Here is a 15,490-nt window from a genome sequence, read left to right on the forward strand (position 1 = left end):
ATTTGTCCCAAACACATGCAAAGACATGCACAAGCACACTCATGCAATTGTAGGGAAATGTAACCTCATGTTTTAACCCATCTGGTGCAGGACACACAGAGCAGTGAGCAGCCGTGTACGGCGTCCGGGGAGCAGATGTTGGGGGAGTAAGGTGCCTTGCTCAGGGGCACTAGACAGGGTGAGGGTTAGTTTTTGGACAGATGAATCCAGGTTCGTCTTTTTGTTGTTTCTCCGTGGAGTCGAACCAGAGACGAACCAGAGACCTTTTCTGCCCATAGTCCAAGTTTCTGCCACTAGTCCACCGCCTCTCCAAAAGGCACCGCTGGGAATTGAACCCAGGATCTTCTGTTTACTAGACAGACGCTTTACCAACTAAGCCACGGCGCCGGTATACATGTTTTGCACAACGGCTTCAGTGCAGATAAACCAGGCGGGATGAACACAACGTTTTCAGACTTCTCTCTGCTCCATAGACTGTTTGTAGGAAGCTCTGCACACATGTGTTTTGTCCTTTGACGGAATACTGTAGAAGTTAGTGAGTCACTAATTATTAGTCTAATGACAGAGACTAATTGTGATGTGGCTCCGGAGCATCAACACAACACAACGTTACAAAGAGGCAGCTATACAACAGGCCCAATCTAATTAGGACAACACACATATCAGAGTTATATCTTCTGAGAAACGCCACCCACACTTTTTAACAGACAGATGAGGAACAGGGATGAGACACTGCAGCAGGATCCTTGGTAGAGCGGTCGTCCACCTGGAATCAGACCTCATGTCACAGTGTCCTCGTGCAAGATGCTGAACCCGAATGGAGGGGGGGGGGCGATGTGATGCAATACTCCTCATTCGCGTTGCACTGAAGACCAAACACTTGTCAGTCTGGACCGCGGCTCCTCTGTAATCCTGAACGCAGGAACAGAACCCGGCGCTCACTGACCCAGCGAGCGTATCAGCTGCAGAACACAAGGTGAAGCAACAGGACGAGGAAAATCCAATCAGCTGCTCTCAGTCTGCAATATCATCCCAGGCCTCGCGGGTTCGGGTGAATCCCGAGGTTCTCATTGGACGCTTGTGTCTGGTTTACAGTGCATTGACCTGTGCAGAGTCCAGATTCCTGGTTCAGGATTTCAAAGTGAAAACAGAAGATGCTTCACTCCGTGGAGACGCTGCAGATCAGTCACGTGACCGAGAGTCAAACCTCTCACTCGTGATCCTCAGGACTTTCAGCTCCGAGCTGCTCGTAACTACGTGTTCAGTTCAGCTTCATCACCTCGATACTGTTGAAAACTTTCACTTTAAACCTACAGAACAGAAAGCTCTTGTCTTTGCGATCACGTCACTGGATCAATGAAGCCATCCATCTCCTCTCGGTCTCAAGGTGACCTGAGTCGGGCTCTTAACTCCACATTAGGATTTGTCGCTGCTTTGTGAATGTGAATGAAGCTGATTGAGTTTTCAGTCTCTGGAGGAAAGAAAAGATCTTATTTACTTTGGAGCTTTTCAACACTTCTTAAAGATGAGACACAGCCCATAATGATATCATAATAATATCATAATAATAAACTGACTACACGTTATCCAGGGATCTTTGTAATAAACAGGGACCGTAAATCACGATGGCCGAGATGAGAACTCCCCAAAGTGAAGCAGAAACGTTTCTATAGCAACCTAGATGCTGAGCTCCGCCTCCTCCATGTTTGCAGATGGGACACGGACCAAACTAAATGTTAATAGTTTTTAATAATTTGAAGTTTGTTCATGTTTCTGATCAGTTTGGTTTTGATTTGTTGTCATACGATACAGAAACAGACTAAAAGGTCTTGATTGACAGCTGACACTGACTCCTGATCGGTCGAGCCGATATGACAGGACCTCAGTACCGCGGCTCCACTCCATCACCACACGATGGCAGTGTTCGATATTTGGGATATTTGAATTTAATCTTTAGGTAAGTGGGTGGAAGTGGAGAGAGGTCGTCCATCTTTAGAAACAGTCCATGATTATAAAGCATCTTTATTAAACATCTTTGCATAGAAATGAATAAGTTTAAACAGTTTAGCCGTGTACATCTTCCTCTTCGGATGAACACGATCATGGAAACTTTCTGTGACGTGTCCCAAATCTCAATAAAGTTTCTATTTGAAGTTTCCACTAAACTTCGACTCTTTTGTACAAAGTGTTTTTCTACGTTTCGCTCTTTGTTCAAAACAAGTTTCTCTCACATTCTTGCTGAACGTGCTCTGTTTAGTTTGAGATTCTTGGAAGTGTTTGTTGTTTCTGTTCCAGGCAGCTGTAAGTTTTTATTCACGTTGTCAGAAAATCTATTTTTCACACTTTTCAAAGCTGTGTAGTTAAAGTGCAGAGAGGCTCCACAGAACTGAGGGTCAGGAGACTCACGCTGGATTAGTTCTCATACACACGGATTTATTTAAACACTGAATGGATGAACAAAACAAACTTAACTTTACTGAATGTGCTAACATATGCTTCTCCACTTTTCCCTGCTAAGTAATACAGCACTGTAAGTTTCACCTTGTAAATCTGATCAATAAAGAAAACACCAGGATTATTTAATTCTTCATTGTGCACTGAAACCAGAATCTCTGCTTCTCTGCAGGAAAACGTTGGATTTCTCTCTTTGGCTGAAGTGTTTTCCTGATCCACTCAAATATTAAAACATCCTTTTACAAACCATGTCATGAATGAGCCTCCATCTTGTTTCCTGCTCTGATCTTCTCTCCTTTCTTCTCTCGGACAAAGAATCTGAGGAGAATTGCTTCTTTACTCAATTGTTGCCAAAGCTCAGTGATATTAGCATTGAAGCTGTTTTCTATTTTCCACCTGAGTAATAAAGAGGATTCATTTCTAATTCTAAGACCAGAGGTTTAACCAGAGGTTTGAGGAAAGGCTGCTCTGTGCTCACAGAGCTTTCTGGGAAGCTGAGCTTTGTGTTGTTTGGCTGCGTGTGTGTGAGTGTGTATCTAAGTTTCTTCTGTGTAATGAGATAATGTTTTTTTGTGTTTGTCCATATTGGAAAATTCACAAATCAGACGTCAGTGCCTGTTTTACAATACATGACTTTTTGTTTCACCTGAACCGTCGGAGGAATTAAACAATTCTGGACTTTTAATCGTTTGTCAGTTGTGTTTTACTGATGCAACTCAACCTAAGAGGATGTTGAAGGGTCACTGAGAGAATAACAGACTCTGTTCAGACGGATATGAAAATCCATCCTGACAGATCTGATCTTCAGCTTCAGGTTTGTTCACACCCGACTTTCAGACGTGTCCTGAAGGTGTCTCATGTGACCACCTGTGATCAGACTAACAATACACTTATAGAACCACGTGAGTCAAATCCAACAAGTTGATTAAAGCTGCAGCTGCAGAGGGAGAACATCCAGGTTCAGTTTCAGGTCGACTGTTTTCACTGCACATGTCACTCCTTTGGCACCGAGGGAAGAGAAGAAGAAAGGTGTTGTGAGGTAACACAAAATAAACCTCAACACAACCACAACTGTCTGGGCTCAGCCTCAATGTCCTTCATCAGCTTGGATTCAGCTTTCTAGACAAATCTTCTCACATCTGCTTCCAACATTTGTTTTATACGACCATGAATCCTGTCATTTGTACTGTTGCTGCCCCCCCCCCCACACAGGGAAAACCCCTGGTATCCTGAGCTGTGAGGCCTCATGCTCGAGGATTCAGACCTGAACGAATCATCTGGGTCACAAGCAAAGAGTCTTTGAGCAGAAGAGATAAACTCATTTCCTCTTTCTTCCTTTGAGCTGAGAGACTTTTCCTGAATTGACCCTATTAAGATCCTCCCTGCTGAGAGAGAGAGAGAGAGGGATCTGGAAAAGGAGGTAGAGGAGCCGATAACTGGGGAAATGAGAGATCACCTTCTTTTAAACAGGGAGGAAGAAATGAAAGACAAGCGCTAAAGAAAGCAGAGCAATCTGAAATGGAGCAGAGTGCAGGCTTCATAAGTTCTGTAATGAACCGAAAGCTGCTGACTGACACATTTATTACACAACTCGTCTTCATACGTCTCCGCTGAGACAGACACAGAGACACAACATAGAGAGACTGTTTTACATGCTGCAGAAATATGACTGCAGTTCTCTTCCACAGATGGAAAATATATGATCGCTAAAGAAAACTCTCATACGGAAAAGCAGAGTAAGATGTTTTCTTATCATTGTATTTACACTAAATACACAGCTAAATAGTCAAACTTGTTCATAATTGATCGTTTAAAATCATGAATATCAGAAAAAAGAGTCCGACGTGATTTCAAAGTCCGTCTCTCTTCAGTTTTGTTTTTAATGTTCATGCACAAATGATTTCTCTGACAAACTGGTTGTTAGGTTTTGTGAGGAAAGACACGGCAGGTAAATGAAAAACAGAGGACAGAGGTCAGAGACTAAAGAGACAAGGACAGATACAGACCATGGACCGTACACAAAGAGACAGACGATCACAGAAAAGGGACAAAGATCAGAAGTAAAGCACAAGAGAAACATGAGAAACAAACTCAAAAACAAGTTAAAACAAAGAATTCAAAAATAATGTGTTCCCAGGATAAAAACCCATATTCAAAGTCCACAAATAAATAATAAAAGTACTTTGACCACAAGAGTCATTATTCAGCAGAGGAATAGTGACGATAGCTAAAGTAACAGTCACAGAAACATTCTGTTAAATCTAATGTTCAGTAGATTCTGACGCAACACAAATCCTGACATTGACTTTTGCAATTCACAACACGATGGCGCCTCTGTTTTTTGGTGCGCGTTGTTTTGTCTTGTTAGTTCTCCTGTTTTGCATTTTTCTTTTTATTTAACTTTTCATATCTTGTATATATCTGTTTTGCATTTTACTCTTTATTTAACTTTTTGAATCTTGTATATATTTTTGTTTTGTTTTATATACAGTTATTTCTTTCTTATGTGAAGTACTTATTGTGTTTTTATGCTTTATGTTAAATGTATGCACCTATTTACCAAAGAAAATTCCAAGTAGGTGTAAACCTACTTGGCAATAAATCCTTTCTGATTCAGATTCAGATTCTGATTCTGATTTGCAATATAGACCTGCTTCTTAACTTTGTCAGTGAAAGTAAACCATGTTCTCCAGTATCAATGGTCCTCAAAGCCGGACACAGACCCCCAGTACAAAACTGTGTGAAGACCGAGTCCTGCAGCGAATCCACTGAGCAACACAATCACTCAACACTCCTTTAAACACATGAAAAGACAAATTAACACCTCCTACAACAACAGAGAAATCTGGACCTGATGGAAAATGTCTTTAAGTCACTGAGGGAAAATCTAGTTAAGATCCTCTGTGGTTCTTAAAGACTTTTCAACTGATCTGCAGTTCAGCTTTACTCTTCAACTCTGGGTGTTTGCAGGAATAATGAACGAGGGAGCAGATGGAGGAGAGAAGATGGGATGTGGGAGGGAAGGAGATGAAATGAGAGGCTGGCGAGGAAAAAACGATGGGGAAATTAATTAAACAGCAAATATATAGGGGAAGGTTGGAAAGACGGAAGACTAAAAAGAAACTGATGCAAGCACACAGAGAGAAATAATGAAGATAGGATGAGGAGTGAAGGTGAAGAAATGGTGGAGAAAAACAGACAGGAAGTGAGTGAGGAGGGAGAGAGGGTGGAAAACGGAGATAAGAGAATTAAAACTGTTTTAAACGGAGGAAAGGAAAAGTGTATCCAGGGTTGGAGGGGGATAAAAGGAGGTTAGAGAAAACAGAGAGGGAGAAAATAAAGTAAGACGAAGACGAAATTAGAGAAAACGAGGACGAGATGAAAAAGAGAAAGAGAGGAAGACGTCATTTGGTCGAGGAAAGGGAGAGAAGGAAATTAAATGCTTGCAGAGAGCTGAGGAGGAGCAGGAGTCGGCCTCGGCTCACGTCCTTGTTTCCCTCTCTCTTTCCTGAGCTTGACTAAGTAGCTTTCAATTACCTGCTGCTACACACACACACACACACACACACACAGACACACACACACACACACAGACACACACACACACACACACACACACACACACACAGACACACACGCACACACAGCGCTGGAGGTTCATATCAACTCTTTGTTATCATCCTTTCCTTCACAGCCACAAACACAACTAGTGTTAATGTAATGAACACTGAGTCATGATTAGTTTGAACCAAGCAAACATTTCACTGTCACTTCTGAAAACTCATTAACTTCTTTCTGCTTCTCTCTTGATTCTCTGTCACATTGTTTCTGATATTTTTAATGAGCCTCGTTTCCCTCTCTTGTTTTGTTTTGTCGTTTCAGTTTGATTGTTGTCACCACTCTGCCAGGACGTGTGCGGCGTAATTAGACGACTGCTTTCATCAGATGAAGAATTAATGATCGTTGTGATGAAATGAAAATTCTATTTCAGCTCAGAAGATGTTTCAGATGTTCACTTGAGACCGAGAAGAGTTTTATCTGATGAAGAGAAACACTGGCCTGATGAATTACTCTGATCAACCTCATTAGGATTAACACAGGAAGAGATAAGAGCAGCTGAATCCTAGCTTATATAATTACCTGACACTCATTCTATCAGTCTCTGTTCTCTGTTGCTTCAGTCTGTTCCTCAGCACGTCTGAACTCATCTCACTGCTTTAACTAATATTTGGAATCAGATACAGATCAATATCTTCTAAGTACATATTCTGAATTTGGCCTCATTCTGAATGCAGCTATTTCTGATTAGGAAACGTGGGTTGTGCCAATTTTAGTTTCAGATTTTAAGAGAATTCTCTAAAAACATCCCATTCACACGAGTCTCAGTTTAGTATTTAATATCAGTTTGTGACACGCAGCCTCTCGCCAGTTTACAGCCACTTCTGTGTATTGTAAACAAACAACAACCCAAAGAAAAGCCCACATTTCCAAATAGAGGGAGAAACATGTTGTGTCAAACATTATCAAAAGCTGAGAGATCAACAGGTATTTGTATTTGCAAAACACCGACCTTTAAAGGAGGAAGAAAGACAGAAGGAGGCTTTGCTCAAACAATAATGGAAATCTTTAAAAATCCCATTTTGATGCTAATTTGCTGGATTCATGACATGAATGCAATCAAGAATATCAGTGGGATATTCATACAAGCAGCTTCTTCTAAGTATTATATCTTTCAGAATAATGGTAAAAAACTGAAAATAATAACTTCATTTAAACATCGGGAGTGAGGTGATTGAAAATATCGTTTCAGTACCGAGCTGCAGAGAAGTGGTTTGTTAGGAGCCAGTTTTCATCTAAAATGAAAATAAACCTGAAATAACATCATTAAACTTCATCACTAATCCGTCAGAGTCTCTGAGGACGTCACACAACTGATGATAAAAGGTCTGAACTTCAGGTGTTTAATCATTGACCTAATTTAAAGTGTCTTTGCTGCCAGTTATACATAATTAGCTTTATTATCAGGTGTTATCGCTTCTCTCTCGAACATAAACATGTTGAGATGTGAGCTCCAGTTATTGCAGATCAGCAGCGCCACGGGTCATTAAAGACATTGATGAGTGTTTGCATGAGCAAGTCAGAGACCACTCCAGGACTGAGACCTCGTCTTCCTCTCGTCTCTCGTCTCGCTGTCAGCGTCCCTCCATCCCACCTACAGGCACCAGCTGGTTAATGTGGGAGGAAGAGGAAGACGAGGAAGATGAGGAGGAATAAGGGTTCACGGGGAGCTGGATTAGTGACAATCAATCAACTGTGGAGGAAACGTGGGATGGGAAGAGGACAGGGAGATTCAGAGAGAGAGAGAGAGAAAGAGAGAGGAGACTGTAAAGACAATGGTCTTTGTCTTTCCTCTTCCTCTTCCTCTTCACCAGCACAGTGAGACTAGACACAGAACTCTTTCTTTCCAGTCTGTGACGACACCACAGCTTCCAGGTCCAGTTGTGAATCTGGGCAGAGAACTTTGCTCCTGAATGTGGAGACGTGGGACAGAGGAGAAGAGAAACTGGTCCAAGTGTCTCATGATGTGTTTTGTTTCCGTCCTGACGAGTTTGACGAGTCAGTAAAACTGTTGTCTTCCAGTTTCCATCTCTGACATCACACTCCACCGTTTACTGTTGGAAGGTTATATTTGACATTTTGTACACAGCTTCACTCTTTCTCTCCCCTGTGAGGAAACTGCCAACAGTTTACATTAAATCACAAACAACACAAGCACACACACAAACCTACACACACCTACACACACACAGCAGGGCTCCTCTCTCGGGGGGGTTCCTTTGTCTCTGCCCTCGTTACTCGTGACGAAGCAGGAAAACGCCACAATGGGCCGATAATTAGCTGAAGCTTTCAGTTCAGCTGCTGGGAATCAAACCCGGGAGCAGAACCACGACACGTTTCATTTTCAGAGATGGTGGGCGGATAAAAGAGAGAGAGACAGAAAAGGAGATGAAGACGGGGAGGAGGACAATGTAAAAGGTAAAGTGAGGACGAGAGTGAGGAAGAGGAGGAAATCAGATGGAACGATGGGAGGAAGACGTTACCCATTGGTTTTTGAACCTTGACTTCTTGCAGTCTACGGTAGAAACCTGGTTTATCAAAGGTTTTATGGACAAAAGACTTTTCATTCAGACATAAAATCAACATCCTGTTTGGAACTGAGATAAACTCACTGATGATGTAATGAAAAACTGTAAAAGCCAAATGATTAAAAAAGAGCAAAATGGGAAAATTCAAACATACTCAATCACATTAAGGGTTTGTGAGCAAGGAAAATAGTAGAAGAGGAGAAGAGGAGAATAGTGAGAAGAGGAAAAATAGGAGCATAGGAGAAGAGGAGAAGAGGAGAAGAGTGAGAGGAGGAGAGGAGGAGAGGAGGAGAAGAGGAGAATATGAGAATATGAGATTAGGAGAATAGGAGAATAGGAGAAGAGGAGAAGAGGAGAAGAGTGAGAGGAGGAGAGGAGGAGAAGAGGGGAAGAGGAGAATAAGAGAATAGGAGAATAGGAGAAGAGGAGAAGAGGAGAAGAGGAGAAGAGGAGAAGAGTGAGAGGAGAAGAGGAGAAGAGGAGATGAGGAGAAGAGGAGAAGAGGAAAAGAGGAGAAGAGGAGTAGAGGAGAAGAATGAGAAGAGTGAGAAGAGGAGAGAGGTGATACTGAGGCGAGGAGGGAAAGAGAAAGATCCGGGGGCTGGAGGGAAAAGTGATGAATGAGAGTTAAAAGAAAGGAGAGATGAGGTGAGCAGAGGTAACGAGGAGAGAAAAACTAAAGTAGAGATGATTGAAGAAAAAGGAGGGAGAAGGAAACGAGGGGAGGGAGGAGGAGAAGAGGGAGGAGAGGGAGAGAGGTCGAGATCCAGATAACCAGCTTCAGAAAGTGGATTTTTAAACATTAAAATGTAATTTCAACAAACGACGGAGAGAGATACACATTAAAAGAGAATTTACGTACCTGGAGAAAAGAGAGAGAGAGAGAGAGAGAGAGAGATTCTGACATTAAAATAAGACAAATCATAACATGAGAGATCAGGAGAAAAGGAGACGAGCAGTTTGCAGTAAAATAACATTTCCATTTCCAGGAGAAGAGAATAAACAAACATGCAAACATACAGGAAGAGGCAGCGAGAGGGAAAAATAGCAATAAAGATAATAAAGAGACATTTAACGTCTCCGGAGCAGGAGGAGAGAGAAGGAGGAGAATCTTAAACAGATGATTTCTGCAAAACATCACACATGAAGGAAAGTGTAGCTGTAAGATGATAGAATAAAATGTGTAGTCATTTAGGTGACACCTTGTTTTCTGTTTCATGGCACAGATGCAAGAAGGGAATCTGCAACACAACATGAACCTGGAGGAGAGTGAACGTGACCCAGAGCTGATTCAGGAGAAACATCTCTGACCAGCCAGGACAAAACCAGGAGCTCTAAGGAGACAAGTCTGTGGTCAGAGAACAGACTTGAAACACGACTGAACCTTCAACCATTAAAACTCAAGAATCATAGTCTGAGCTTAGAAACAGTTTCATTCTACGACACAAAACATAGCAAATAATCACAAAGGTGGAAGGAGACAGGAGCTGCTGCAACTCAACATCTGCAAAGACCTGGACTCAACTGAGAGTCTGGAATAGTGACGAGTAATTAACTGTTGGGACCTTGTAACTCGACTTCCTGAGCTGATATAACCCAGATGTACAGAGCCTGAGGACTGTCACTTCACTACAGTGTATATGTTCCCTGCCAGTATCTATGCAGATGTGTTCCTCTCTCAGATTTGGGAAAACAAGCTCAGGTTTGAGCAAAAAATCCAGAAACTAGAGAGCGAGAGAGTTCCTGCTGCTCGTTGTGCAGAATAAACCTCATCATTAGAAACCTGCTGCTGCTCGTGTCTGGAATCACTTCACCTGAGTTTAACCTCGACCATAAACCTGCCACGGCTCCTCGTTACGTTTCCCCGAGTCGCTGATGTGAACTGCCGCTGTGATTCAAACGACTTCCTGAGCTGCATCATCACAACTTACACAACAACACTGTGGCTGAACCTCCACTGATACATAAGTGAGAGACTCAACAGAAGATTCTGTCACTCAGAGCAGCTCTGGTGTCTTTAGACTGAATCTTTGCATCGTTAGTCCACAGTGGTAAAACTGCATAACCAATAACCACTAACTTATTTTTGATATCTGTAACATATAATTGTATGATCACTATTTAATGTATTTTAACTTTCGATATTTGTAATTTAACGTATGTTTTAAATGTTTGATATTGGTATTGTAATGTATGTTTTAAATGTTTGATATCTGTATGTATGTCTTCAATGTGGACCCCACTAAAAGTAGCTCTGTCTTAGGGTAGAGCTAATGGGGATCCTTCAAAATAATCAAAAATAAACAAATAAACAAATAAACAGTTTGCGCCGACATTTGAGGCAAAAAGGGCAATAAGCACAAAACCTTATATTTGAAAGAGGTTTAAATGAATAATATATAAATTCGTCCACCGGGGGTCTCTCAATCTGAACGTGACAGATTCCGAGTGACAGTGAGTCGGTCGCAAATTATGTTATATTCACTTTACACATCAAACAGCAAGAAATAATAATAACAAAGGTCGAGTTGCTGTAAGACATTTAAATGAAGAATTGTCCCATTTTTGTGGAAACACAACTTTGCTGCTCTTCATCTCTTATCGAGCTGATCAGAATTACAAATGACTGTCAGTACATCTGTGGATCTGCTCTCCGCTCACACAACAATCCCCTCGTGATGGAAAACACTTCTAAGTGGGAGGGCTAAGTTCAAATCACATTTAGATTTTTGGACGCCTCTTGCATTACAATGCAGCTTTTACAAATCAAACATAAAGTACTTAAAATTCACTTCCAGCTCGTCCTGAAAACCTGACTGGAATACGTTCACCTTTGGGATTTGAGCCCCGACAACACGATCCATTAACAGAGAGAGTGGAGGCGACAAAGTGCTGAATATCAACGACTTCACCGAACATGAAGCAGTGTCATGAGCTTCCCATGAGGGAGTCCATCAGAGCTGAAGCTGTTTGGTGAAGGACAAGAACAAACTGAAAATCATCTTCATGGTGAGAGAGATGAGCATTTACCTGAAAGAAGGCGAATGACAAACTGATTTCTAGTATTTATTTGCTTCTGTGCAGTAATTGTGTAATGAAGCGACAAGTACACGCACTGAAAATCACTATAACTTTATAATTACACTTCTGTCACCGTTTAGTTGGTGTTTCCTCTTTAATTTGAGGCTGTGGGTCTGAAATTAAAAGACCAACGAGGTCACGTCCATCGACTTGCAGACGATAAACGATGCACTGATTCCTTGTTTTTCCATCGTTGGTCCAACATCATTATATGAATTCGATCTGTGGAGTTCTCTGAATATCTCTGGAAGGTTTTCAGGCTTCAGATTCAGCCCATAAATCTGAACTCTGTTGAGAACACGAGGAGGAAACTCTCAGGTTTGTGTTCTTGGCTCCGCAGGGATTCACAGGACTGGTGAGGGACAGTAGAGGACATGTCAGAGGGACGATACTGTCTCTGAGATCACATGTGCAGGACACACCAGCACACGTTCTGAGGAGCTTTTACTCTCATCTTCTTCATCGTCTTCCTCTAAAACAGGGGTTTCAACCGGGGGTCCGCGGCCCCCTGGTGGTCCGCGACGGCATTGCAGGGCGTCCGCGAAATTCGCTTTGATATTTCAACACATTTCCAGATTACTCTTGAATATCGTGAAAAATATCTAAAATAAGAAAAATGGTGGTGAGGGGAACCTTGAAACCGGCTTGGGGCTAGAAACTGCCGGTAGTTTTCCCCTATCCATGTGTGTTAAAGGTAGATGTAGAAGAGTGTTTGAACTAGGTAGAAAAACTCTCAGGAGGTCTTGGAGATGTAGTTTGTATGATGGGAATTTTTATTTCCCAAAAAGAAGGCCCAAAATGGCAGTATTAATAATGAAAAATATTAAATAAAACAAAAGAGCGAAAAACAAATACTTTGTAATAAGGAAAATAAATTGGCATAATAGCCAAAACAATTCATTCCAATAACAGTCAACTTTACCATGTTCGCTGGTTGAGAAAAAAATTCTTAGGAGAGCTCTAAGACTAACGTCTATCCAGGAGCAGTTCTTCCGACAGAATGAATAGACACGCTTACATCGGGCCTTCTATCCACATGCATTAACGCACACACACACACGTAGGCTTGGGATTACTTTCTAGTCAGAATGGTGGTCCCTGGGAAAAAACCAGTTGAAAACCCCTGCTCTAAAACGATCATTTCATTCCCTCAGCCTCCTGCTGGTGAAACTCTCCTCACACATGTAGTGTAACTGGACCTCAGGGGATATACAGGGTTTTAAATGAGTCCCCGGAGACACTCGGAGACGATTCCACCCTGAAGCTTCCAGCCGACACGTATTCAGGACGTTTACTTTATTTCCACATCACATAAATGAAACCTGTTAGAGACGTGAGGATCTCAGGGAAACGCTCAGATCCAATAAAGGTAGAAATCTCTACTTCTTTACGGCTCTGAAGAGAATAGAAAGGTTTGAATATAAAACAATGTTTCTCTGATGTTTCAGAGATGATCTTATATTTAATGAGTGTTATGTGACATGTGTGTTTATGAATAAATGAACCTGATGATTCTGCTTCTCGCAGCCGAACAATCACATCACAGCACGAAAACCCGTTTCCCAGAGTCAGCAGAGTCATTAATCTTCACACTCATCATGAGCTCTGTGACAAAACAATACTGGGATTAATAAATCTGAGGTTATTCATTTCATGCAGAACAATCAGAGTTCACCCGCCTCACCCTGCTCAGAGGAGGCTGTGTGTGTCTGTGTGTCTTTGTGTGTGTCCTTCTATCCCACTCAATTCAAGTGTGTGTTTGAGTTATGGACATGTTTATGCTAATGTGTGTTTATATTGTTTAGTTTCATAATTTATGTCTATAGCTTTCATAACCACTGATAAGCTGAATAGAAGTGAGTCCATGTGTGAGTAAAGTGTGTGTCCTTTTGTGTGTGTGCCACACTAATCACAGTAATGACTTTTATGGCTCCTGATAAACAAGTTTCATCACATGTGGGGGTGCAGACAATTGTGTGTCTATTGTACCACTGAGGTGATTTCCATTGCCCAAGATGAGCATAATAAAATGTCAACGTATCCATAAAATATGTGTGTGTGTGTGTGTGTGTGTGTGTGTGTGTGTGTGTGTGTGTGTGTGTGTGTGTGTGTGTGTGTGTATGTGTGTGTGTGTGTGTGTGTGGGTTTGGATTACTGTGGCAATGGGTTTTTATGTTGTAGAACTAACGCTGATGCTGGTAAATTAAACGTTGTAAATAAATGTGACAACAACTTCTCATTTTATTGTGTTGCTGTGACTCGTGTGTGTGTGTTTGTGCAGCTCATGCAGAAAACAGCTCGATCCATTGACCTGCAATTAATTATCTTCTCTTTTCTTGGCCTCTTCACAAAGCTGTGACACAAAGTGACACAATCAGTGACACTTCAGATGTCGCGGTGGTTCCTGATTCCAGTCTCTCTGTGGCCATTATCATCATATCGAGACCCCCCACCCCCACCCACACAGCCCTAAGGATGGGTCTGACTGCTCCATTATTATTCTGCTGCAGGGCTGAGATACCTATTTACCTTCTTTAACCAATCACAGCTGTCTTGATGGTCATTACTATTCTGTGCAAAGAAGACGCTACAAAAAACGTAGAAAATTATACGTCAACTGTTCGGTTGGATGACTTAAAGCTGTAACAAAACTTCAATGTTCTGGCTGAAACTAGGGGGTTGTGGATTTTTGAAAAGAGTTCAAGTAAAAGTTTACCAGGAGGAGTTTCAGGCGTAGACCTCCAGTCCATTACAGGATGTGTTATGATATGTGAAGACTCCACGTCGTGATACTTCAGGCGGCTCGGAGACTTCAAGTTTCAAACTGTAGAAAAAAGAGCAGCAGGAAGCAGGAAGAAACTTAATCATTCACAAGTTCACGTCTTCGTTTTTCATCCCCAGATATTTGTGTCCTTTATCTTCTCAGCGGGGGGGTTCTGTGCTTCCTGTCAGACCTGAGCGTGCTGAGGTGAACTGCATTCTGGGACTTGAGACCACTTTTATTCAAGTTCCTGCCTCGGAACACGCATGTAATGAGGAGAGTATATCACAGGTACCCAGGGGGACGTTTTACATTTGAACTTCATGAAATATTAATAGCATCATATGCAGCTTAGTGACCCCCCACGGAGCCGTTGGTGAACGCACGCCTCAGACACGGAGGCACCGCAGAGGAAGGACGGCCGCTGACATTCTCCTGAAAGAGTCTCAACCGCTGCTCTCATTAAATATTTCAAGCGTAAATCAATGAAGAGAGAACATGTTGAAGTCTCCAGCCGCAGCAGCAGCTCTCTGAGGCGGCTCTGAAACACAGCGGTGCCTGAACTCAACTGTTAGAATGTTGACGTGCGAACACACACAGGAGCCGTCGGGCGGCTTCGCTGCTTCAGCCGCTCGGATCTGAAATATTCATGTGTTTATTTCACAGGTAAATGGGGAGAGGACGGGAGGCAGGAGGACACCAGATGAGACAGGAGACACACACGAGAGGACAAACTGTAAAGAGCAAACAGAGGAAGTAAGAACAGAGGGGAAGAGAAAGAAGACGAGGGACGAGGCGAAGAAGAGGAACGAGGCTCGGGAATGAGAATAAGGTGATGAGAACTTATCAGAGCTTTCTTTAGTTGTACTTTCTTCTTTTAAAACACACCTGGCATGAGATATATCTGTAGATTTATCAAACAGTCCTGTGTGGACCCATCAGGACAGAATCCAAAACTGATTGTTTCAGTGTACTCTCAGTAATCATGGGTCAGAGCAGCTTCTATGAACTGCTTCAGGTCGGCCATTTTATTGTCCTCACAGTACAA

The 15,490-nt window shown here is 42.2% G+C and overlaps 1 non-coding gene across 1 annotated transcript; it reads right to left on the bottom strand.

The window, feature by feature from the left end:
* Nucleotides 1-314: 314 nt before the first annotated feature.
* trnat-agu (transfer RNA threonine (anticodon AGU)) lies at nucleotides 315-387 on the bottom strand. Its single transcript has one exon. It is a non-coding gene; the product is annotated as a tRNA-Thr (tRNA).
* Between the last annotated feature and the right edge of the window lie 15,103 nt (nucleotides 388-15,490).

This window comes from Limanda limanda, chromosome 6 (assembly GCF_963576545.1).
Source record: "Limanda limanda chromosome 6, fLimLim1.1, whole genome shotgun sequence".
NCBI classification, from domain to species: Eukaryota; Metazoa; Chordata; class Actinopteri; order Pleuronectiformes; family Pleuronectidae; genus Limanda; species Limanda limanda.